At 38.5% G+C, this 27641-nt stretch overlaps 1 protein-coding gene and 1 long non-coding RNA gene across 7 annotated transcripts in view; one reads left to right on the top strand and one right to left on the bottom strand.

Moving 5' to 3' along the window:
* LRMDA (leucine rich melanocyte differentiation associated) overlaps nt 1-27641 on the bottom strand; it is a 1023935-nt gene that overhangs the window by 148255 nt on the left and 848039 nt on the right. The window lies entirely within an intron of this gene.
* On the top strand, nt 19504-25823 carry LOC118354449 (uncharacterized). The gene is made up of 3 exons (XR_004814911.1): nt 19504-19802; nt 20596-21017; nt 23345-25823. It is a non-coding gene; the product is annotated as an uncharacterized LOC118354449 (long non-coding RNA).

Raw genomic sequence — 27641 nt, 5'->3', positions numbered from 1 at the left:
TGAGTTCTGCATCTGCCTCTTTGTGGAGAGCCTGCTTCTCCCTCTGCCCATGTCTCTCTCTCTCTCTCTCTCTCTCTCTCTCTCTCTCTCTCTCTCTGTGTGTGTGTGTGTGTTTCTCATGAGTAAGTAAATAAAATCTTTTTTTTTAATAAAGTAAAAATAAAATAACAAGTATTGGTAAAGACGAAAAAAACTGGAACACTTGTATCCTATTGGTCAAATTGTAAAATTGTGCAACAACTTTGGAAAAGAGTACAGTAGAAAGAAGAGTATAGGCAGTTATTGTTGAATGGGTTCAGAGTTTCGGTTTTGCAAGATGAGAAAAGTTTTGGAGATGAATGGTGGTAATGGTTATATAACAATATGAATGTACTTAATTCCACTGAACTGTCCACTTAAAAGTGACTAAAATGGTAAGTTTTATGTTCTATATATTTTACTATAATAAAAAATATAAATGCAAAATAAATATATGGCTAATTACTGGGGAAAAAAGAGTCAATTCAATCATAACACTAAGAGATCCCTCAGTATGGTGACCAAACTCTAGTACATTATTGGATTTCCCAGGCCCTTATGATTTGACCTTTGCCCATTTCTCCATCTTCATCATTTAAAATTTACCATCTAAGCTCCAAATTCCATTCCTGAGCAGCTCTTTGATGTTGCCTGACTATACTGTGCTCCCTTGCCTGGGGACATCATAACGTGCAATTTGCTCTTCTTAGAGCATTCTCTTGCTATCCCAGCCATCCATCTCACAGCCCAGCTGAATAGATTTTATTAATCCTTCAAGTCTCGAACTAGATTTTTTATTTAAGTTTTTTATTAATTCCAGTTTAGCTAATATACAGGGTTATATTAGTTTCAAGTGTACAATATAGTGACTCAACTTTTTTTTTTACATTACTTAGTGCTCATTATGATAAATGCACTCTTTAATCCCCATCACCTATTTCACCCACCCCCACCTACTCTCTGGTGACCATTGGTTTGTTCTCTATAATTAAGAATCTGTTTCTTGATTTGTCTCTCTTTTTTCTCTTTCCTCATTAGTTTCTAAAATTCCACATATGAGTAAAATCATATGGTATTTGTCTGTGACTTATTTTGCTTAGTATAATACTCTTCAGCTCTATGTTGTTGCAAATGGCAAGCTTTTATTCTTTTTATGGCTGAATAATATTCCATTGTATATATGTACCACATGATGGATACTTGGGGTGCTTCCATAGTTTTGGTATTGTATATAATACTACAATAAATAAAGGAGTGTGTGTATCCCTTTGAATTAGTGTTCTTGTAATTTGGGGGTAAATACCCAATAGTGCGATTGCCATTTCATAGGGTAGCTCTATTTTTAACTTTTTGAGTAATCTCTATACTGCTTTTCATGGTGGCTACACCAGTGCCAATTCCTACCAATAATGCACAAGAGCTCCTTTTTCTCCACATCCTAGCCAACACATATTGTTTCTTATGTTTTTTATTTTAGCCATTCTTACAGGTATGAGGTGATATTTCATTGTAGTTTTGACTTGCACTTCCCTGATGATGAGTGATGTGTCTGTTGGCCATCTGTAGATCATCTTTGGAGAAATGTCTCTTCATGCCTTCTGCCGATTTTTAATTGGTGTGTGTGTGGTATGTTGAATTGTATAAGTTATTTCTGTTAATTCTTCAAAATGCAGTTTAGATGTCACTTTACCTGGAAGTTTTTCTTGACCTGTTCCTTCTTTCCTACTCCAAGTAAGAGTTAGGTAGATGTCATGCATATCCCATAGCAACCTGACGGCCTTAATTGTTTGGCCCTGAAGACAGACTGCCTTAGCTTGAAGCCCAACTTCACACTTACTATGTAACCTTAAGCCAAGTTACTTATTTCTCTGACTCTAGTTTCTTCTTTAAAAAGGGGGATAATAATACTTTTCACCTCATGGATTGTCATGAGGATTAAATGAATTAATCAATGAAAAACAAGTTAAACAGTGTCTAGCACATAGTATAGTCTCAAATAATATCTCCAACCTCTTTGATTTTCAGCAAAGTGACATTAACACTTCTTCAACCAAGCAGCAGGTTCTATGTTCTTCCCCTTGAATCTGGGTGAGCATGTGACCTATAACCAAAACAATGTGCCTAATTTCCAATGTTATGTCAGAAACTCTTCCAATCAAGCTTCTGCTTTGGTGACTGGAATAGCAGTCAACCTGGACTTGAAGACCTGAGTACCGTATAAGTCCAACTACTCTGGAACTGTGATACCATGAAGAAGCCAAGCACAAGAAATATGTAGGCTCTTCAGTCAAAAATATAGTCCTCCCAGCCCAGGCCCAGATATATTAGTGTATGACCATGAGCCTTAAGATAATTCCAATCTCTAGTCAATTCATCCCCAACATTCAAGTCTTCCAAGTTGAAGCTATAGACAGTGTGGGGCAGAGAAAAGCCATCTCCTTATCCTGTCTGGATCTCTGAACCACAGATTCCAAGAGCATAATAAAATGGCTATTTTCATCATTCAAGTTTTAGTGTAATTTGTTATGGTAGAACAGAAAGTAGAACTGCTAGTATAGAACAGCTACTATAAAAAAAAAAAAAAGAACAGCTACTATAAAGCTCTTCTACTTTTTGGTTTCTATCTTCATCAGTATCATTATAATTATTTTCATCATTATATCATAATAGCACATAATACAATAATACTCATACCATAAATGTCTATTGACATACTTATTGCCCTCATTAGATTCTTAGCTTATGTTTCAATATATAACATAGTACCAGATACATATTCTAAATTTTTGTTCAAAGAACTAATAAACTCTTCTAAACCAACTAGATCTCCAGTGCTCCAACATACAGTCAGCCTAATACTTCTACAAACAGGATGACAAAATAATGTTTGGCTCAGCCATAAAAATCACTCACAGTCTTGAATATCACTGATATTTTAGTAAATTTCCTCCAAGTCTTCAGTATGTTTATTAAATTGAGATGTTCTATGTATCTTTTCTACTTTTTTCACCTATAATATTATATGCATAATTTCATGTTATTCTTTAGAAACTTATTTTTTGTTGATTGAATAACAGTCTATTATCTGAATGTACCACACTTTCATGTATTGTTAGATATTTAGTGTCTTTCATTTTCCTTAATATAAAAAATGCTATGAAGAATTACTTAATATCATATTTAACAGTGAGAAACACACTTTTCCACTAAGACCAAGTAGAAGACAATAATGTCCCCTCTCACCACGCCTTTTCAACATTATACTGCAAGTCCTTAACTAATGCAATAAGGCAAGAAAAAGAAATAAAAATATATACAGATTAGAAAGATACATAATTGCCTTTGTTTATAGATGCTATGACAATCTATGTAGAAAATCTGAAAGAATAAATTTTAAAAAGCCCTCCTGGCACTAATAAGCAATTATAGCAAGGTTCCTAGATATAAGTTTAATAAACAAAAGTCAATTTTCTTTCTGTATATCAACAATGAACAAATGGAATTTTAAATTAAAAACACAATACCAGGGATGCCTTGGTGGCTCAGCAGTTGAGTGTCTGCCTTTGGCTCAGAGTGTGATCCTGGAGTCCCGGGATCGAGTCCCACATCAGGCTTCCTGCATGGAGCCTGCTTCTCTCTCTGCCTATGTCTCTGCCTCTGTGTGTGTGTGTGTGTGTGTGTCTCCCATGAATAAATAAATAAAATCTTTTTTAAAAAAAGAGTTTTATAGTTTTCCTCATATAGATCTTTTACATATTTTGTAAATTTATACCATAGCATTTCATTTTGGGGTGTTAATGTAAATGGTATTTTTTTTAAAGATTTTATCCATTTATTCATGATAGACACACACACACACAGAGAGAGAGAGAGAGAGAGAGAGAGAGAGAGAGAGAAGCAGGCTCCATGCAGGGAGCCCGATGTGGGACTCGATCCTGGGACTCCAGCATCACGCCCTGGGCCAAAGGCAGGTGCTAAACTGCTGAGCCACCCAGGGATCCCTAAATGGTATTTTTAAAAAAGATTTTATTTATTTATTCATGAGACACACACACACACACACAGAGGCAGAGACACAAGCAGAGGGAGAAGCAGGCTCCATGCAGCGAGCCTGACGTGGGACTCGATCCCCAGACTCTAGGATCATGCCCTGGCCTGAAGGCAGGTGCTAAACTGCTGAGCCACCCAGGGATCCCAAACTATAAAACTCTAATGAACTAAATCAAAAGATAACTAAATAAATCGAAAGTTATTCCATGTTCAAGGATAGGAATACTCAACTTTGTCAAGATGTCAGTTCTTCCCAAACTGATCTATAGATTCAATGCAAACCCAATTAAAATCCCTAAAAGTTATGTTGTGGATATTGACAAATAATTCTAAAGTTTCAATAAAGAGGCAAAAAACCCAGAATAGCCAACACAATATAGAAATAAAACAGCAAAGTTAGAGGACAGACACCATCTGACTTCAAGACTTATTACAAAGCTACAATAATCAAGACAGTATGGTATTGGTCAAAGAATAGACAACTAGACTACTGGAACAGGATAGAAGCAACCAAGATATCCTTCAGTAGGTACATGGATAAAGTCTGGTCTATCCAGATAATGAAATATTACTCAATGATAAAAAGGAATGAGCTATCAAGCCATGAAAAGACATGGAGGAAACTTTAATGCATGTTACTAAGTGAAAGAAGCCAAAATGAGAAGGCACATATGGTATGATTCTATCTGACATCTGGGTAAGGCAAAGCTATGGGGATAGTAAAGAATTAGTGATTGCCAGGGATAGAGGGAAGAATGAATAGTCAGAGCACAGGATTTTTAGAGCAGTGAAAATACTCCATTTGCTACTATAATGATGGATACATTTGTAATGTAATGATGTCATTACATTTGTCCAAACCCAAAAAAATGTACAAAACCAAGACTGGACAGTAATATAAACTATGGACTTTGAGAGATTATAATGTGTCAATGTAAGTCCATCAATTATAACAAATACACCATTCAGGCAGGGGATGTTCATGATGAGGAAGGCTATGAGGGCACGGGATGTACAGAAAATGTTTGTAACTTCCTCTGAATTTTGTGGTGAACCTAAAACTTCTCTAAACAACAAAGTATTAAAAATTACTTTTAGGGGCGGAGGAGCAAGATGGCAGAAGAGCAGGGTCTCCAAATCACCTGTCTCCACCAAACTACCTAGAAAACCTTCAAATTATCCTGAAAATCTATCAATTCGGCCTGAGATTTAAAGAGAGACCAGCTGGAATGCAACAGTGAGAAGAGTTCGCGCTTCTATCAAGGTAGGAAGACGGGGAAAAAGAAGTAAAGGAACAAAGGCCTCCAAGGGGGAGGGGCCCCGCGAGGAGCCGGGCTGAGGCCGGGGCGAGTGTCCCCAGGACAGGAGAGCCCCGTCCCGGAGGAGCAGGAGCTGCACCGACCTTCCCGGGGGAAAGGGGCTCGCAGGGAGTTAGAGCAGGACCCAGGAGGGCGGGGATGCCCTCGGGCTCCCGGGGACAGTAACAGCAACTGCGCGCCCAGGAGAGTGCGCCGAGCTCCCTAAGGGCTGCAGCGCGCACGGCGGGACCCGGCGGGACCCGGAGCAGCTGAAGGGGCTCGGGCAGAGGAAGAGGCTCCGTGCGGAGGGGGCTGCGCGGTTCCAGGAGCAGCTCGGAGGGGCTCGGGCGGCGGCTCCGCGGAGGGGGCTGCGCGGCCCGGGAGCGCGAATCCAACAGCGCAGGCCCCGGAGCACAGGGCGCCGGGACACAGCCCAGGATCCGGCCTCCCCCCGGGACAGGCAGAGGCCGGGAGGGCCCAGGACAGCGAGGACGCTCCTGCCCCGAGCTGAGCAGATCAGCGGCCCCGCCCCGGAGCCTCCAGGCCCTGCAGACGGAGTTCCTGCCGGAGCTGAATCCAGGTTTCCAGAGCTGCCCCGCCACTGGGGCTGTTCCTCCTGCGGCCTCACGGGGTAAACAACCCCCACTGAGCCCTGCACCAGGCAGGGGCACAGCAGCTCCCCCAACTGCTAACACCTGAAAATCAGCACAACAGGCCCCTCCCCCAGAACACCAGCTAGACTGACAACTTCCAGGAGAAGCCAAGGGACTTAAAGAACACAGAATCAGAAGATACTCCCCGGTGGTTCTTTTTTTGTTTGTTTGTTTTTGTTTTTGTTTTTGTTTTTATTTTGTTTTGCTTTTTGATTTGTTTCCTTCCCCCACCCCCTTTTTTTCTTTCTTTTTCTTTCTCTTTTTCTTCTTTTTTTTTTTTTTTCGTTTTTTTTTTTCTTTTTCTTCCCTTTTTTTTTCTCTTTCTCTTTTCTTTCCTTCTTTCTCTCCTCTCTTTTTCTCTTTTTCCCAATACAACTTGCTTTTGGCCACTCTGCACTGAGCAAAATGACTAGAAGGAAAACCTCACCTCAAAAGAAAGAATCAGAAACAGTCCTCTCTCCCACAGAGTTACAAAATCTGGATTACAATTCAATGTCAGAAAGCCAATTCAGAAGCACTATTATACAGCTACTGGTGGCTCTAGAAAAAAGTATAAAGGACTCAAGAGACTTCATGACTGCAGAATTTAGAGCTCATCAGGCAGAAATTAAAAATCAATTGAATGAGATGCAATCCAAACTAGAAGTCCTAACGACGAGGGTTAACGAGGTGGAAGAACGAGTGAGTGACCTAGAAGACAAGTTGATAGCAAAGAGGGAAACTGAGGAAAAAAGAGACAAACAATTAAAAGACCATGAAGATAGATTAAGGGAAATAAACGACAGCCTGAGGAAGAAAAACCTACGTTTAATTGGGGTTCCCGAGGGCGCCGAAAGGGACAGAGGGCCAGAATATGTATTTGAACAAATTCTAGCTGAAAACTTTCCTAATCTGGGAAGGGAAACAGGCATTCAGATCCAGGAAATAGAGAGATCCCCCCCTAAAATCAATAAAAACCGTTCAACACCTCGACATTTAATTGTGAAGCTTGCAAATTCCAAAGATAAGGAGAAGATCCTTAAAGCAGCAAGAGACAAGAAATCCCTGACTTTTATGGGGAGGAGTATTAGGGTAACAGCAGACCTCTCCACAGAGACCTGGCAGGCCAGAAAGGGCTGGCAGGATATATTCAGGGTCCTAAATGAAAAGAACATGCAACCAAGAATACTTTATCCAGCAAGGCTCTCATTCAAAATGGAAGGAGAGATAAAGAGCTTCCAAGACAGGCAGCAACTAAAAGAATATGTGACCTCCAAACCAGCTCTGCAAGAAATTTTAAGGGGGCCTCTTAAAATTCCCCTTTAAGAAGAAGTTCAGTGGAACAGTCCACAAAAACAAAGACTGAATAGATATCATGATGACACTAAACTCATATCTCTCAATAGTAACTCTGAATGTGAACGGGCTTAATGACCCCATCAAAAGGTGCAGGGTTTCAGACTGGATAAAAAAGCAGGACCCATCTATTTGCTGTCTACAAGAGACTCATTTTAGACAGAAGGACACCTACAGCCTGAAAATAAAAGGTTGGAGAACCATTTACCATTCGAATGGTCCTCAAAAGAAAGCAGGGGTAGCCATCCTTATATCAGATAAACTAAAATTTACCCCAAAGACTGTAGTGAGAGATGAAGAGGGACACTATATCATACTTAAAGGATCTATTCAACAAGAGGACTTAACAATCCTCAATATATATGCTCCGAATGTGGGAGCTGCCAAATATATAAATCAATTATTAACCAAAGTGAAGGAATACTTAGATAATAATACACTTATACTTGGTGACTTCAATCTAGCTCTTTCTATACTCGATAGGTCTTCTAAGCAAAACATCTCCAAAGAAACGAGAGCTTTAAATGATACACTGGACCAGATGGATTTCACAGATATCTACAGAACTTTACATCCAAACTCAACTGAATACACATTCTTCTCAAGCGCACATGGAACTTTCTCCAGAATAGACCACATATTGGGTCACAAATCGGGTCTGAACCGATACCAAAAGATTGGGATTGTCCCCTGCATATTCTCGGACCATAATGCCTTGAAATTAGAACTAAATCACAACAAGAAGTTTGGAAGGACCTCAAACACATGGAGGTTAAGGACCATCCTGCTAAAAGATAAAAGGGTCAACCAGGAAATTAAGGAAGAATTAAAAAGATTCATGGAAACTAATGAGAATGAAGATACAACCGTTCAAAATCTTTGGGATGCAGCAAAAGCAGTCCTAAGGGGGAAATACATCGCAATACAAGCATCCATTCAAAAACTGGAAAGAACTCAAATACAAAAGCTAACCTTACACATAAAGGAGCTAGAGAAAAAACAGCAAATAGATCCTACACCCAAGAGAAGAAGGGAGTTAATAAAGATTCGAGCAGAACTCAACGAAATCGAGACCAGAAGAACTGTGGAACAGATCAACAGAACCAGGAGTTGGTTCTTTTAAAGAATTAATAAGATAGATAAACCATTAGCCAGCCTTATTAAAAAGAAGAGAGAGAAGACTCAAATTAATAAAATCATGAATGAGAAAGGAGAGATCACTACCAACACCAAGGAAATACAAACGATTTTAAAAACATATTATGAACAGCTATACGCCAATAAATTAGGCAATCTAGAAGAAATGGACGCATTCCTGGAAAGCCACAAACTACCAAAACTGGAACAGGAAGAAATAGAAAACCTGAACAGGCCAATAACCAGGGAGGAAATTGAAGCAGTCATCAAAAACCTCCCAAGACACAAGAGTCCAGGGCCAGATGGCTTCCCAGGAGAATTTTATCAAACGTTTAAAGAAGAAATCATACCTATTCTCCTAAAGCTGTTTGGAAAGATAGAAAGAGATGGAGTACTTCCAAATTCGTTCTATGAAGCCAGCATCACCTTAATTCCAAAGCCAGACAAAGACCCCACCAAAAAGGAGAATTACAGACCAATATCCCTGATGAACATGGATGCAAAAATTCTCAACAAGATACTGGCCAATAGGATCCAACAGTACATTAAGAAAATTATTCACCATGACCAAGTAGGATTTATCCCTGGGACACAAGGCTGGTTCAACACCCGTAAAACAATCAATGTGATTCATCATATCAGCAAGAGAAAAACCAAGAACCATATGATCCTCTCATTGGATGCAGAGAAAGCATTTGACAAAATACAGCATCCATTCCTGATTAAAACTCTTCAGAGTGTAGGGATAGAGGGAACATTCCTCGACATCTTAAAAGCCATCTATGAAAAGCCCACAGCAAATATCATTCTCAATGGGGAAGCACTGGGAGCCTTTCCCCTAAGATCAGGAACAAGACAGGGATGTCCACTCTCACCACTGCTATTCAACATAGTACTGGAAGTCCTAGCCTCAGCAATCAGACAACAAAAAGACATTAAAGGCATTCAAATTGGCAAAGAAGAAGTCAAACTCTCTCTCTTCGCCGATGACATGATACTCTACATAGAAAACCCAAAAGTCTCCACCCCAAGATTGCTAGAACTCATACAGCAATTCGGTAGCGTGGCAGGATACAAAATCAATGCCCAGAAGTCAGTGGCATTTCTATACACTAACAATGAGACTGAAGAAAGAGAAATTAAGGAGTCAATCCCATTTACAATTGCACCCAAAAGCATAAGATACCTAGGAATAAACCTCACCAAAGATGTAAAGGATCTATACCCTCAAAACTATAGAACACTTCTGAAAGAAATTGAGGAAGACACAAAGAGATGGAAAAATATTCCATGCTCATGGATTGGCAGAATTAATATTGTGAAAATGTCAATGTTACCCAGGGCAATATACACGTTTAATGCAATCCCTATCAAAATACCATGGACTTTCTTCAGAGAGTTAGAACAAATTATTTTAAGATTTGTGTGGAATCAGAAAAGACCCCGAATAGCCAGGGGAATTTTAAAAAAGAAAACCATATCTGGGGGCATCACAATGCCAGATTTCAGGTTGTACTACAAAGCTGTGGTCATCAAGACAGTGTGGTACTGGCACAAAAACAGACACATAGATCAGTGGAACAGAATAGAGAATCCAGAAGTGGACCCTGAACTTTATGGGCAACTAATATTCGATAAAGGAGGAAAGACTATCCATTGGAAGAAAGACAGTCTCTTCAATAAATGGTGCTGGGAAAATTGGACATCCACATGCAGAAGAATGAAACTAGACCACTCTCTTTCACCATACACAAAGATAAACTCAAAATGGATGAAAGATCTAAATGTGAGACAAGATTCCATCAAAATCCTAGAGAAGAACACAGGCAACACCCTTTTTGAACTCGGCCATAGTAACTTCTTGCAAGATACATCCACAAAGGCAAAAGAAACAAAAGCAAAAATGAACTATTGGGACTTCATCAAGATAAGAAGCTTTTGCACAGCAAAGGATACAGTCAACAAAACTCAAAGACAACCTACAGAATGGGAGAAGATATTTGCAAATGACATATCAGATAAAGGGCTAGTTTCCAAGATCTATAAAGAACTTATTAAACTCAACACCAAAGAAACAAACAATCCAATCATGAAATGGGCAAAAGACATGAACAGAAATCTCACAGAGGAAGACATAGACATGGCCAACATGCATATGAGAAAATGCTCTGCATCACTTGCCATCAGGGAAATACAAATCAAAACTACAATGAGATACCACCTCACACCAGTGAGAATGGGGAAAATTAACAAGGCAGGAAACAACAAATGTTGGAGAGGATGCGGAGAAAAGGGAACCCTCCTACACTGTTGGTGGGAATGTGAACTGGTGCAGCCACTCTGGAAAACTGTGTGGAGGTTCCTCAAACAGTTAAAAATATACCTGCCCTACGACCCAGCAATTGCACTGTTGGGGATTTACCCCAAAGATACAAATGCAATGAAACGCCGGGACACCTGCACCCCGATGTTTCTAGCAGCAATGGCCACTATAGCCAAACTGTGGAAGGAGCCTCGGTGTCCAACGAAAGATGAATGGATAAAGAAGATGTGGTTTATGTATACAATGGAATATTACTCAGCTATTAGAAATGACAAATACCCACCATTTGCTTCAACGTGGATGGAACTGGAGGGTATTATGCTGAGTGAAGTAAGTCAGTCAGAGAAGGACAAACATTATATGTTCTCATTCATTTGGGGAATATAAATAATAGTGAAAGGGAAAATAAGGGAAGGGAGAAGAAATGTGTGGGAAATATCAGAAAGGGAGACAGAACGTAAAGACTGCTAACTCTGGGAAACGAACTAGGGGTGGTAGAAGGGGAGGAGGGCGGGGGGTGGGAGTGAATGGGTGACGGGCACTGGGTGTTATACTGTATGTTAGTAAATTGAACACCAATAAAAAAAAATGAATATAAAAAAAAATTACTTTTAGTTTTTTATATAAATATTTGGTTGAAGCTTTGATTATATCCTCTGAATAGACTCCTAAAAATAGAATTATTGAACCAAAGGGTAACTACCAAAATTTCATGTTGATAATAAAAATTGCATTGCCTGCCAGAAATATCAGAATAAGTTGACTCTAGAAGGAAGAAAAAGAGTGCTATCATATTCTTACTTTCAATAAGTAATAATATTTTAACCCAAAATTATTTCATTAAGAAATATTTTATTTCTAATAAGTTGGAACTTTCTATGTTCACTTACATTTCTAATTTTGCCTAGTCACCTCTTTAATCCACTTTTCTTTCTACTATATTTTTTGGGTAGAACTTACAAAAGCCTCTCCCTAAAGTAGAAGACTGAATCTTTATATTTTTATATATTATATTTTAATATACTTGTCTTAATTTTATTTATGTTATAGATACAGAATATTTACACATTCATTTTTAATGTTATAAAATCTGTCAATGATTTATTTTATGGAAGTTTGATATTATTTTAACATTTTTCACACATTAGGATATCTGCCCTATCCACAGTCTATTCCAAATCTCAAATATGGCATGTGAGATTGTAATAATTAAGCCATCCCGTCATCTTGCAAGTGTTAAGGATATGTCATTCCACCAAGATAAAGGCTGCCAAGTAAAACTGAAAAGAAATTATGTTTTATCTCCTAATCCTATCTTCTATACCTTACTCCTAGGGTAGCCATTGCAAAGACATCAACTTTATAGATCCCTATTATCACTTTTTTTATTTAGCCTAACCATCTTCCCAGCATAGAAGATGGATCCATTAGTATCACCTTTAAATGGGTCAGCAGCATTAGCAACTTGCAAATTTGGGGGTAGTGGGTCTAAATATTTTCTTTAACAGAATTCCTAGCACTGATGCTAAAGATAATTTGTTTATGGTTTCAATAAATATTTACTGAGCACCCACTTTGTGACCTAGCTAAGGCAGAGGACATAAAGAGGAGTAACATATCCATCTCTATCCTTAGGGAGATCCTAACCTTGTTAAACATAGAGGAGATTAACATAAATAAACACTTGTTTTAATAATAGTCAGAGATAGCAAATTGATAAAATCATTCAAAATGATTTTTGATGTTACCGACCAAACTGGAAGCATTGCCTCATTTTAGAGTTCTAATCAAGTGTCTAAAGTCACTCTAAATTTTCTGTTTTCTTTGTTTTAAGTCATTCTGTTGTGTAATTGCTTGAGTAAAATTCACCAGAGAAAAGATGAATCAGCTAAGGTGTATCATTAGCAGCAAACATTTGTTAAGCACTTACTACAGGCACTCTGGAGATATTAAGAATCATGAAGCACAGTTCCTGCCCAATAATAGTTTAAAGTCAACTCAGGAAAATAAAGTACATATACATTAAGTGATAATTTTAACAAAAGGCAAATGAACAGAGAAGCCTATGAGTGCTATAAAGAATCAAAGGAGAGAATATTCATGTTAGGCAATGAAGGTCCAGTAGGATATGAATGAGATCAGAAAACTCAAAGGAAAGAAGACTATGGGGCCTTCCTAGAAATGTAGGAAATGTTTAGTGACAGTGAGGACAAAATTTCTTCTTGGCTTAAGTTATCTTTAGACATCTAAGTTCATTTTTATTATCTCAATAGTACTTGATACATCGCAATTTACAGGTAGTAGGTGTTTCTGAGGATATTTAGCTCCACTCATTCATTTATTTGAGATACAGCAAATTTAGGCCAAAGAGAAACAATATACTTTCCCAGATGGCAATGTTAGTAAGGTAAATTCAGGACACGAGGCTGCCACTTTATACTCTCTCTGCCTCTCTCTACTACTAGAATCTGAAAAGCCAGAATAATTGAGTTCAGAGATTACAGACAGACCAGTCACACTACAAATTCTACCACCTTCATTTTAAGGTCCCTTCTGAAAATATCATCCCTTTGGGGGACTTCTAGAATACACTCATGCGGTGAGGCATTCAATAACAACCACTATGGACGTTATTGTATAAATTGGTTAGTACTTATTTTTAGAGCTCCCTCAGACTGTTTAAGAAGTACCAACTGAAATACAGTACACCCGATTGCTACATAAAAGTAAAAGCAAAATAAAAGTTTCAGGTAAAGCGGAGCCATAAATCTAGAAATTTAAGCTCCTCTCCTCAGGCAACTGAAAGCCAATTCCGCATTTCCTCTTACTCGCTGACAGCCTCTTGGGCATTCAAATAGGAAAGAGTTGAAAACCAGGATTTCCGGTCCAATCTAATACTGGACAACACTTAATGGCTTAAGTAGATTAATAATACTCTTGCTATTGGAATTTTGCCTTTCACCACCTTTCACTGTAAGCTTTGCCTGTACTTGATCTACAGGGAGGCTGAATGTTGAAGAGTCTTTTACCAGACCTGCTCTCATTCAGCACCCCGTCTGGAAATGACAACCCAATTTCGACACCAATCAATCAGTAAGAATTTATTGACTGCTACTATGTTCCCTGCACTACCTATGATAGTGGCAGAGACCTGGAAGATTATGAAACATGTTGATTTTCTCAAAGAAGTTAGAATCCAGTTGAGTTTTCAACATTAGCATACATGGAACAAATATAAATCCAAACAAAATCATCACCAGTAGAAAACGCTCCTATTTAGAGGGTCTAGATTCTACAAGCAAAAGGGAAGAAAGCTCAAGAGAGCAATCAGAGCCAAGGGTTATGGAGACTTCAGTTGGGAGGAAAGCCCTGAATTGGTCTGGAAGGACGCACAGAATGTACAGAAGAAAACAGCAGAGGGAAGGGAGTTGTAAACAAAGTAACAGGAGCAACTGGGTGATTCAGTCAGTAAGTGTCTGCCTTTGGGTCAGGTCATGATTTCAGGGTCCTGGGATTGAACCCTGCATCAGGCTCACTGCTTAACAGGTAGTCTACTTCTCCTTCTCCCTTTCCTTCTGTGCTCTCTCTCCCTCTCTCACTCCCTAATAAATAAATAAAATCTTTAAAAAATAATAAAGTAACAGTATGAGGAAAGATAAGTCACAATTGTGGGATAATGAAAATGGTTGGCGTAGTACAAAATAAATTTGGTTAGTAAAAGAAAATTAGAAGTTAGACTGGTCTGCATAGAACACTTGATGTAAAATATGAAAATATGTTTTCAAATGTATTTCTCGCCATTTAATGGTATCATCTGGGTGGCTGAAACTCCTCTAACATCTGTGATATCCTGCTAAGATATCTCATGCAAAAGATACTTAAACAGTTGAAGAAATGAATGAATAAGATGGTCATTAGATAAATGTGCAAGAGTAAATTATATCTAGAATACATGAACCCAAGCATGTTTTTAAAATATGAAAAGTAAAAAAATGTTACTGTAAATGTCATGTTACCCTCAGCCAAACACCTGAAGTACAAAGAAACCATTCAATTCCCTAAGAATGATTGAACACGTACCATAGATATATCACAGTCAAGAGGATGGATGAGAACTTTGCTCTTTTGGAGTTAACAATTTAGGTGGGGTGGGAAGAAAGAAAAGAAAGGAAGGAGAAATGGGGGGGTAGAATGAAAGAATGAAGGAAAAGGGAAAAGAAAAGGAAAAGAGAGAAATAAATTAATTCAGCTACCAAGTGTTACAAATAAAGTGACACACTGAGGACCGATGGAAAGTAGCTGGTGTGTGGGTGGGTGGGTTCAGCTTCTTGAAACTGAGGGTCTGAGAAAACTTCTCTGAGAAGTTAACAGCAGAGCTGAAACTTCAATGATAAAAAAAAGAAGTCAACCTCACAAAGATCTTAGGGCAGAGACTTCTTTTTCAGGATGGACGGCCCTATGTGGAAAAGACATGGGTGTCATAGCTAAAGGAACAGAAAGGTGGCCACTGTGTCTGGGGTGTGTTGCAGAGCTGGGGACAGAAGGACAGGAGCCGAGAAATGAGTTCTTGGAGGCAGGGTCGATTCACAAGAGGACTGGAAGATCTGGAGGCCTCAGCTACGGACAAGGCATTAGAAGGCACAGTTACTAGAGGGGCAAAAGACAGCCCAGTACCCACGGGGCACACTCTCTGTAGGAAATGCCCATTCTCGTCAGATTGTCTATTTGTCTCTGAGCCTGGAGACATGGTTGTAAATTCAGATCAGACCTCAAGATTCCAGAACCATCTCCTGATTTATCTGTAGACAATGGAGAGTTGTAGCTTGAGGAGTCTACTCGTTTTTCACAATGGTTAATGCGGTGACTCCCACCCCTATAAAAATCACTGCAAGCAGTAATTGTCCTTTTCCTGTGGTGAACTGTAATACAGGGGAAAAAGGGCCCTTATAAACAGTGCCTCGGCTGCTGTATTTCTCTTCTTTCTCAGTACAGGACAGCCCAGAGAAGAGTACTCAGAGTCTCATGGCATAAGCCCATGATTCATAAAGATGGCTGCTTCTTTCAGGTCCTGACTCAGCCCAGGGAAGAGCAGAAGCAGAAACTTCCCTTCCAGATGTGCAATGAGGGGAGAAAGTCACTCTGTCCCCAGGGGACAAAACAGTGCTTTGAATTTCAAAGGCGGATGCCCCAGAGGCCCCACCAGACTCACTCCACAAAAATGTTTGATGAATTACCATGGCAGGCATCAACTTTGCAGATTAATGACCAAAAGAGTTTAGTTTATGTCTCAGTGGAAGAAGATAAATTTTCTCTTGGCTTTGAGAATCTGAGGGATTGAGAAACCCAGCTAACCACAGCACCTCTCTCTTCATTCACAATGCTTTACCATGGGTCGTTTACTTTCTACATTCCCTTTCAGCGGGTTTTTATAAATTTAAGCGAAACAGACAGCATGTCTGTGTTCTGCTTCTTTTGCAATACGATGGCAACCAAGTGATTAGAAATTGTCTTTGGGTTGGTGTAGTCGGTGGAAAATCATTGAGGTTTGTTGTGAAATTTGTTCTCAACTCATAACTCAACTAGACACAGAATGGCTGTTTTCCCAACTTTAGACCGGCTGCTAAAAAAGTACTGGCATCCAACTAAAAATATATGTCAAGGCCAAATCCCCATTCTGTGTGTGTGTGCATGTGCGTATGTGCGTATTTTACATCGTGTAGAATTCCAATTCGGAAGTAGTAAGGCTACTATACAAACTAAAACATGAGCCCAGGAGTCAGGGTTATGATTATTTTTTTTCTGCCTTCCCCTATTTCCTCTTCTCAACAAGGCCTTGTGCATTAATGTCCTGTTAAAGGTTAAGGACAATGTTTCTATATGTAAAGATATTATTACTTGCCTACTCCCACATCATATTTTGCATGCAGTACCGTGTATATAAACCACTGATCATCTTTCTTGAACCATCACAATCTGCCTAGACCTGCACCAGGTATTTTTTTGGGAATACAAGGGAAGAACCAGGCATGAAATCTCTCTCACAATGCATCTGAGGACAAAGTATGTGAAACATTCCAGAATACTACAGGATAGCTGAGTGGGTCAAAGTACATAGCTAGAAAATGGTCCAGACAAAGCTTTGTAAAGTAGAGGAAGTTTTCATGTGCCCGGGAAGTACAGGTAGGAGTAAGGTAGGATCAAAAGAGCTAGAGAAAGGGGATATTCTGTCCAAAGTACAGTGACATGGATGTGAAGGTAGAAAAGCAGAGTATAGGTGTAGAGAAGATGTAGATGACAAGCATGGGAAACATCACTAGGATCTGGAACATCAAAGAGGAGATTTGAACAGAGAATCCTTACTGAGAGAGGGTGAGTGAGCAGGAACAATGATGAAAATAAAACTTTCATTTTCTAACTACTCAGAGTCAATTTTAAAAGAAGTTCCAGGTAGATGATGCCCATTACATTACTGATATGTGTGGACGGTTGTCAATTCTACTTTGGGTTCTCATTAGAGAACTGAAAACCTAATATGTTTCCCTTTATTCAATGGACACAAATAGAAAAACAAAGACAAGAAATCTCAGATAAATGACATTTTAAAAAATGACATAAAAAGGGGCACCTGGGTGGCTCAGTAGTTGAGAATCAGTCTTTGGCTCAGGGCGTGATTCTGGGGTCCTGGGATCAAGTCCACATCAAGCTTCCCATGGGGAGTCTGCTTCTCCCTCTGCCTGTGTCTCTGCCTCTCTCTCCATGTCTCTCATGGATAAATATTTTTAAAAAATGACATAAAAAGATTCATAAATGACATAAATTAGTCTAAGAGTTATTGGCAAGGAAACTTCCTTTACAGTCAGAAGCCAATGTGCAGAGTTACTTGTACCATGCAAGAGCAATTAATCAGAATCAGATTTGTTCTCCTTCCTTAAACTAGGAGAAGCTCAGGAAAAGCATACTGATGATGGCAAGTGAAATAATCAGCTTTTTAGAAAGCTAAGCCAGGGTGCATTCATACCACAACTCCCTCCTCCAACAAATAATATATAATAAATGATTATATATATATAACTACTTTAACATAAAAATATATGAAAAATAGGTTTTATTTAAAACTCTGTGTTGTTTTATAGCTTTTATCTTTCAGTTATATAAATCCTATTATGTAAGACAAAAAGTAGAATTAGTTAACAGTGGCAATTAATAGTAATTAATAGTAGGACTGACTAAACAGATAATACATGTGAGAAAAATATATTATTTTTATGTTTCTTCTGATACAAACTTCTATTAACTTTTTAAAAAATATTTTATTTATTTATTTTTGAGAGACAGAGAGAGAGAGAGGCAGAGACACAGGCAGAGGGAGGAGCAGGCTCCATGCAGGGAGCCCGATGTGGGACTTGATCACGGGTCTCCAGGATCACGCCCTGGACTGAAGGCAGAGCTAAACTGCTGAGCCACCCGGGCTGCCCAACTTTTAAAATCTTTTTATTGGTATTTAAATTTTATACATTGTATTACTATATATTTTTAAAGTACATAAATATAAGACTTTTAAAAGAGAAGAGACTGTCTTTCTTCCAATGGATAGTCTTTCCTCCTTTATCGAATATTAGTTGCCCATAAAGTTCAGGGTCCACTTCTGGGTTCTCTATTCTGTTCCACTGATCTATGTGTCTGTTTTTGTGCCAGTACCACACTGTCTTGATTACCACAGCTTTGTAGTACAACCTGAAATCTGGCATTGTGATGCCCCCAGATATGGTTTTCTTTTTTAAAATTCCCCTGGCTATTCGGGGTCTTTTCTGATTCCACACAAATCTTAAAATAATTTGTTCTAACTCTCTGAAGAAAGTCCATGGTATTTTGATAGGGATTGCATTAAACGTGTATATTTACCCCAAAGATACAGATGCAGTGAAACGCTGGGACACCTGCACCCCGATGTTTATAGCAGCAATGGCCACGATAGCCAAACTGTGGAAGGAGCCTCGGTGTCCAACGAAAGATGAATGGATAAAGAAGATGTGGTTTATGTATACAATGGAATATTACTCAGCTATTAGAAATGACAAATACCCACCATTTGCTTCAACGTGGATGGAACTGGAGGGTATTATGCTGAGTGAAGTAAGTCAGTCGGAGAAGGACAAACATTATATGTTCTCATTCATTTGGGGAATATAAATAATAGTGAAAGGGAATATAAGGGAAGGGAGAAGAAATGTGCGGGAAATATCAGAAAGGGAGACAGAACGTAAAGACTGCTAACTCTGGGAAACGAACTAGGGGTGGTAGAAGGGGAGGAGGGCGGGGGGTGGGAGTGAATGGGTGACGGGCACTGGGAGTTATTCTGTATGTTAGTAAATTGAACACCAATAAAAAATTTAAAAAATAAATAAAAAAATAAAAGAGAGAAGGAAAGTACAATAGAAACAGATATTACCTATATCTAGGAAAACAATAACATTTCTTTCTCTCCCAAAATATAGTAGGGGACTTTTACTGTTTCCTTTTCCATTAATGCTTCTCTGAACTGTCTACAGCCCTTAAGACACGCTTCTTTTACACAGTGGTAAAGCTGAACATAGTCACATGTAAAATTCCATTCGACTTGTGGCTATGCTCTTTATCAAGGCCACATTACACTGTTCTGGTGTCAATCCAATGTGGTGACACCAAGCTAAACAGCCTATCAACAAAAGCATTTCAGCATGGGACACATCAGAGTTTACCTACTAGCAGGAGTAGAGTTTTAGACTGGAATCAGTTTCCAGCTCTCCAAAAAATGTTCCTCCACTTTGTATCTACATGCTTATTTTGATGGGCCAGACGTCTGTCTATTGGCTTTGTTGCATGAATGAACTCATCACCGAAACTCTCCATATCCAACGGTTCATTGTTTTTAAAACACTATGAAGCATACTGGATATCGTCATAAGTTAAACTTCTTTTTCTTGGGGAAAATTACTTTAAAGCACTGAGGTAAGTCAAATTTGTGAATTCAAAACTTTTCTCAACTTGTAAAGTCAAAGTTGGATCCTGAATCTTTAAAGTTTTAGTAAATAAGGAAATTGAGAAAGCCCTGTTTGATGTGGCTGTCCTCTGATGACATATTTTTTGTTCATTAAGAAGCAGGCTTATTTCTAAAAAATGAGTCTCTTTTTCCCTTTGTGTATGAGTTTTTGTCATATTCTACATATAATATCAAATAACTCAGGTATAATTCTTTCCTAGGTTCCTTGTGGCCTCTTCATAGATCACCAAAGAGTTTTAGAGAAACAGCAAATAAGTTTTTGTTTTACTGTAATACTGTCCTCCATTCTCATCCCCACTGTGTTCCCAATTAGTGAAGTAATTCTTCTTATGCCACTCTTTGAAGAAAAGATTTAAAGAAGGCCAACATTTTAACATCTTTATTATGGTCCTTAAAACTGATAGCCATTTTGGAGGCACATAGCTAAAAAGGCTAATTCCTTCCATTTCTATCAAGTCAAAAAGCTCACGTGCTTCTGTTTCAAGGAAGCTAAAAGTGACCCAAAACTTCATTGTGTAAGTTTCAATATCACAAGTAAGTAAATCACAGCCCTTTTTAGCAGTGTTGTATACAGGGTGTGGAGGATATTCAGCAGGTGAGATTGTTACATTCATTTGGTAAGAAATTTAAACACCGAATGGAGTTACCAATACCTACACTGTCTGCTAATATGTAGGTCGATACAGTCTAGGTTGTATTTAAATAAGATATGAACAATCTTTTGTTTTATGTTTTCTGCAGTTTCATTAAAATCTTCAGAAATCAAAAGGACAATCTGAACCTCCATTTTTCATGTCAAAGTACTGAAGAGATAGAAGGAACATTATCTTGTTGCTGTGGCTCAAGGAATCATTTGACATATTAAGGAAAGCACGGCTATTGGGCAGATCTGACAAAATTAGCTCTGTTCTGTAAGATGGCAACATGTCTGGTACCCAGTATTACCCCACAGGTCATGTTACCTGAAATTTATAAATCAGGCAATGTAACTTAAATTGATTTCATAGAGAAATCAAGGGAACAATATGATGGTGCTGCTTGTTTGGGTGGTATATGCAAGATAATTCAGCAGAGACTATTTTCAACTAAGCATTGGTGACATTTGGGGAGACAAAAAAGCTTCTGACTAATTTAGAAGTTCCTGTATGTCTCATCCTAAAATGGTAAGATTCAATCTCCCTGTGTGCTTTCACATCTCCTTCTTCACCATGTCCAATTTTCTGCATGTTTTGCAAGATGCTCTCCTTTGATTATTGATTTCCCCAATGTAGTTGTATGAGTCCTTCCATCTGTCACTATTTAACAGTCATTTAACCTTCTTTTTCTGAGATTTCTAGGTCATGCTGGCATTGGTATTATAATCACCCTCATTTTCATTATCTGAACTCTTAGAAAATAAATTAACAATATTCATAATATCAAAACTTAAACCAGCACTGTGGTGATACAAAGCACAACAATTAATTGACAGTCAAAGATAGATGTATTGTGAATACTCATAATTACAATATATTTAAGGTATACACTCAAGTTGCATCAATTGGTGTGAAACAACAATGGCTGATTCATTAGTGTGAACTTCAAATCACAGTTGGCAATAGAAGGGGGAAACATAGTGACAGCAACTATGGAAGATAAATAATCTATGCTTTATCTATTTGGCCGCTACAAACAACATTGCTTTCTGCATCTATATGCAGGCTGCCATATGGGTTTTATACTTTTCCCTGAACCTTTGACATCTATCACCAAAAATAAGATTCTCTGTCTCTCAGAGATGGAATTCCTGGGATATGGGACTCTCAGTTCTAAAACCAGGACAGTTGCTCATGCTAGCAGGACTCAAACATTATTCAGCACAAATTCTTGCAAAGTTTGACATAAGAGAACCATAAAGCCTATCATCTTATCAAGACATGATGAAACAATACATGGAATAGGCTATCTGGGAAATCATTATCCCCGTTTGAAAATGGATGTGCAGGAAAAGATGTCTGAGAATTGACCAATTGGACCTACCCAAAGGTGCAGATGTTCAGGATGGCTCAAACCAATATAACTGATGTTCATGACTTTGAAAAATAGAGGAGGGACAAAATCTGGCCCACATGAGACTAAGTCTCTGACTTTTATCTTTATACTTCATCAAAGCTAAACTATCAAATTCTAAAGTAAATATTGAGACCTTATAAATCCCTATTCTAATAGGTTTAACTATCTTATTTTTTTTTTTTTTGTTATTTGCTATAAGTAGGACAACAGAGCTATTATGACTCTGCCTCCTTCCCCCCTATAGCCAATGCTGATTGGTCATTTCCAAAACAAATATCCATTTGAAAATGAGCCCATTTCTATAAGTAAAGAATTAAACTTTTTATTTAGGGAAATTTTAGAGGAATGTATGAATGCACTTAGCTAAACTCAGTGAAAGTATCACCAGGGACCATTCCTGCTCATTCATCCAAAAGACTAACTCATATTTGGAGCAGCACTTTCCAAAACACAGAGATACTATGTTAAAAAATTGTGTAAATATATTTGAGGAACACTGGGTTTAAAAAGTGTCGAATGGTATTCCTTATTATAGATTCCATATATCTTTTAAGGTTTTATTTATTTATTTTAGAGAGAACGAGAGAAGATGGGGGAGGGGCAGAGGGCAAAGAAAAGAGAGAATCCCAAACAGGCTCCATGACCAGCATGAAGCCCAACCCAGGGCCCAATATCAGGACTCTGAGATCATGACCTGAGCCAAAATCAAGAGTCAGATGCTTAACCAAGTAAACCACCCAGGCACCCTGATGTATTTTTAATATGCTCATGTGCAATGAGCACATTAAGAGCTGGAAAAACAGTGTTCCACAAACTACAGCTTGTGATACACTGATATAAATATAATAAAATTTAAAAATAGGACTCTGTTTTAATTTCAGTTGAACTCCCAAGATGATGGGAAAACCAACTAGACCCACATACCAAGATGAGGTGTTGGATTACCCAAATAGGACTTGTGGCAGAGGTGTCAGAGAACTGATTTTGCAAACACTAGTTGACCATATATCTCGTATTCTAAAAAAGATGCTGGCTAGGCTAAGAGAAGAGTTTAGAATAGAGATGTGGAGTTTTTTTTTTAAAGATTTATTTATTTTAGAGAAAGAAAATGAGGAAGCAGGGGGACAGGCAAAGGGAGAAGGAGAGAACATTTGAGCAAACTCCTAGTGGAGTGTGGAGCTGGATGTGGGGCTCCATCCTAGGACCTTGTGATCATGACCTGAGCCAAAATCAAGAGCTGGATGCTTAACCAACTGGGCTACCCAGGTGCCCCAAGAAATGGGGATTTCTTTAGCGAATTTTCAGAAATGTTTATGTTTGCCTGCAATGCTTTACCCACATGAAGAAGGGTTAAGGGTACTCCCCTCATGGCAAGCAAATGATAGAGGGTTTAATGGCTCACATAGATATGTTTGTGTATGTCTCCATGCATTTTCAGGGTCAGAGGGAACTGATTTCTGATTTAAACATGAAAACCTAAATAAGTGAAAGAAAGACTATGGCTGAAGCTGCCTGCCAAGTGGCTCAAGAAAGGAAGCTAGATTTGAGGATCCAACTCACTATTAGAAAATCTAAGACTCTTATCTCCCTGGAGGAAGTGAGGCCAAGTGCAAGACAAAGCATCCTGAAACAATCCTGGATCCTGCACTTTTGGAGGTAAGGAGACCTTAGCAGAGTAAAGTCCCCAGATGCCCAGGATTTGAAGGACTCACAAGTGTACAGCCATAGGAGAGAAGGATTTATCATCAAAAGAACTGTAACTGAGAGAACCCCAGCTGTTCATGAAACAGCCTGCAAGGAGAAGGGCCAACCTAAACATCTGCCATTGGAAGAGCAAGCCAGCCGATAGAACCAGCAAGCAAGTGTGATCCTGCCTCCCTCTTCTCTCCCATCTCCCTACCCAACTCACCTGGTGTGTGGGAATGGGGAGAAGATGAAAGAACAAAGGAAGAAGCACACAGAAGATGCATTACCTATGTATCTCTGAATTTCAGAGTTTTCATTCTTACCCTAGATTTTTCATATTCTTAACTGAACCAAGACTTATTTGGAGACTCAGGTAACCAGAGGACTTATTATGATCCAAGAGTGAGTAACAAACTCAGAGCACCCACTGAAATTTTATTCAGAAGCAGAATAATATCTACCCCTACAGAATGAATTTAGAAAGGCAGCTGTGAGCAAAAAATAAATTTGTGTTATACCCTACCATATAACACTCACCTAACATTTTGTTAAAAGCACTATTGGCTTCCTGTGAAGTACTTGAGGTCGATCCTGTCATTTGGTGACCCAGAGCCCCACTACAAGGAAGAGAAAGGCAAGCGCTGCCTTGCATTTTTTGTCACTTCCAAGTCTAGCATCTTAACTAACTCTCCCAACTCTATGAGGCATCTAGGTAGGTATGAATGTTCCCATTTTACAAAAGGAAAAACTGAGGATCAAATCTGGGACTTGACTTAGCTAACATCTAAAACCTTAAGCATTGACAGCTCTAATTTTAAGAACTCTTGTCATCCAAACTTCTTATTCAGTGCTTTTCCCAACATGTATGCTATTTTCTTTAAAGGACAGGATAAAGATAAAAGGTTACTTACAAACACTAGAATCCATTTCTTTTACATGATTGGAAATAATTTCTCAGTGAATAAAACTGAAATAATTATAGCTGTTGGTTTTTTTAGATAGCAACATCAGCTTTGAAATAAAGTCAAGAGTAGCATAAAACAGTATGACCCCAGGCAGAGTAGATTAAAGCCTTTTTCCAATCCCAGGCTGGTTGCTCTTTATAGCTGGATGGATTTTGTTTTTCTTCCCTTAAATAATTTTAGGTGGTAGTTGCGGAGGGGAAGCTCTTTGTTTACACTAAAACAAAATCTTGTGTACAAGCAACTCCTTTGGCATAAAGCACAAGGCCAATTATCACTTTCTTTTTCCTTCCATTTTTTCCCCCCACTGGCACAAAATCTAAGAAAAGCCTCAAGGTGCAAATGATTTGCAGTCTATTTAACATCATGGTTATTTATTTTTATGAGACCTCATTATTGCTCTTTACCCTAAATTATAGGTACATTCTTGGCTCCATTTCCCACTCTTCACGAGCCCCAGAATAGTGTTTTTCCCCCTATATTTCTAAATAATCTTCAATACTTCATCAATCAAATATTTAACATCTCATAGATGATGTGTTGGACCAAAGCTAAGATCTGTGAAATCCAGTAGTCCAAGCCAGAACTTTGTGCCTATCTTATGACATTGGAGTTGTTTCTGTTCCTATTTACTCTAAACATTCCTTGAAGGTAACCACTCTCCATCTACATGTCCGGATCCAGTTCCTAGGAACTGAGAAAGTGTTGTAAATTGAACTATCCATAACCCTATAAAGGTCATGTTACCATTATCTCTTTTTTATGAAAAAGCATACTGAGCCTCAAAAAAGGTGAAATAACCTTCCTAAGTCAAAGGATATCTAAGAAAAGGTCAGAACTTCATTCCAGATACCCTGAGTTCCAGAGTCTGTGTGCTGATATTACATACACTCCCTGTCTTTGGTAATCCTTCCATAGAATGTTCCCTGTAAACTTGAGGAAGACAGGAGAGACAGAAAAAGGTGGTGGTGGGGTGGATAGACAGAGTAAGCAAGAGAATTTCATGTTATCAAAAGTCAAGTCCTCAAACTGAGTTTGAACCTGCTTTTCCAGTTTTACTACCACCACTTCATCCTACGTTCCCATTAAACTGGTCTATGCTGGCTATACTAAAGATAAGGAATTTTTAAAAATGGATTGGTATATTGATCTTCTAACCTGCAACCTGCTGTATTTGCTTATTAATTCTAGTAGCTTTTCATAAATTCCACTGTATTTTCAATGTAGATGATCATTTAATCTATGAATAAAGATATTTTTTATTCTTCCTTTCCAGTCTAGATTCTTTCTTTTCTTTCTTTCTTCTTTCTTCTTTTCTTTCTTTCTTTCTTTCTTTCTTTCTTTCTTTCTTTCTTTCTTTCTTTCTTTCCTTCCTTCCTTCCTTCCTTCCTTCCTTCCTTCCTTCCTTCCTTCCTTCCTTCCTTTTCTTGTCTCACTGCACTGGCTAAAACAATGCTGAGTAGAGGTAGGAAGCATGTATTTGTACACTTTTTAATAACAAAAGAATTATTTTTGCAGGTATTGGGTAAAGCTTGGTGAAGTTAAAAGTGAGTTAAGAATCAGTCCCCAACCTAAGGATGTCATGACCTGGTGGAAGGTCTCCTTTCACTGGTAAGATGGAAATATCAATATAAATAAAGCTGGAAATATAAACCAGGATAGGCCCTTGAATAATAAAAGTGACAGCAGCAATAGGAGCCTTAATATTTACAGAACGATTGATATGGGCCAGAATCTATTAAAGGTTCCTGATATATATTAACTCATTTGACTCTTCCCACTTATCCTCATTTTATAAGTAGGGAATAAGAGACACAGAAAGATAAGTGACTTGTGTCCCTATGGCCAGTATTCTTAAGTGCTACACTAAATTGCCTTCATCTTCATTAACAAGTATTGAGTGTCCGCTGTTTGCTAATTACTATGTCACTTTCAATTTCTTTAATAATCACAATAATCTTGTTTTATAAATGAAGGAACTGAGGTTCAGAGTTTAAGTGACCTCTCCAGGGTCACCCAACTAGCAGAAGATTCAGATCGAGGTGTCCTGAGTCCAAATTCAATATCCTTTCCACCACCCTCTGATTCCTCTTCAAATAGCTAATGTTTATATAATACTTTGAAGCTTACAAAATTCATGATCACATTTATGCCTTAAATGGCACTTAAAGGAATTGAGATTTTATTCACTAGACAAAGGAGAATTTTGGTCAGTTTTTAAGAGAAAGGAAAAATATGAAAGAGAGGAGTATTTCTGGAAGGCCAGGGCAGCATTGTGCTAGATGGATTTTCCAGGGCAAGTGTACAAGCCTAACAGTTAGGAGACACTGCAACTCTCAGGAGGATTCACATTCACCTCTGAACCTATGATTCCTTCTCTCCAAACTCATTTGCCAGTCAGGAGAAGTCCTGTTTTAAATAATGTTCCTGGAGGGAACTCCCAGAAGAACAGAGATAATAAAAGTATTTCTTGTGTCACTTCTTCTCCCTGCATTTAACTTTCAGGAATACTTTTGTTAACTGAGAAGAGCACACTAAGGAACCATTATCACTGATACAAGGAGAAAACGGACGGTAGATTTCCTCAGCCATGTCCTGTCAGTGTCAACAATTTAACTAAACATATAATAGTCATAACCTCATCAGTGTTAAATTTTCTAGGTTTCTGGCACATATCTCTTCATCTCCCTCATTAAGTTTATAGAGTGTTCTTTGGTACATTTGCTCAGTATGAGGATTTCAGTTTCAACTGGCATATATTTGAGTCAAATAGAGGAATGATTTTTCTGCCTTAAGTAGTTAGCAGAATAAGAGAACATATGAAATGGACCAATGCCCAAAGCCAGGTACTTGGCAAATAACAGCAGATAGATTTGACCCCATCCATCACAATCCTGCCCCCTGTATTCACCGTGGGTGCAATACAGGTAGGCCAACTGAGCTAAAAATGTGAATAGTTATTTTGTTTTCATTATCTTCCTTGCTGTGTGCCCTACACACCATTCCCTGCTCAGGGACTCCCCTTATTCAGAAATGGAGGCCTAAGGTCCTCATGATTACAATCCCACAAGGATGGTGACTCCAAAC

The sequence above is a fragment of the Canis lupus genome, chromosome 4 (assembly GCF_003254725.2).
Source record: "Canis lupus dingo isolate Sandy chromosome 4, ASM325472v2, whole genome shotgun sequence".
Taxonomy (NCBI): Eukaryota; Metazoa; Chordata; class Mammalia; order Carnivora; family Canidae; genus Canis; species Canis lupus.
Note: the sequence above shows the minus strand (reverse complement) of the source record. Positions and strands in the feature narration are given on the sequence as shown.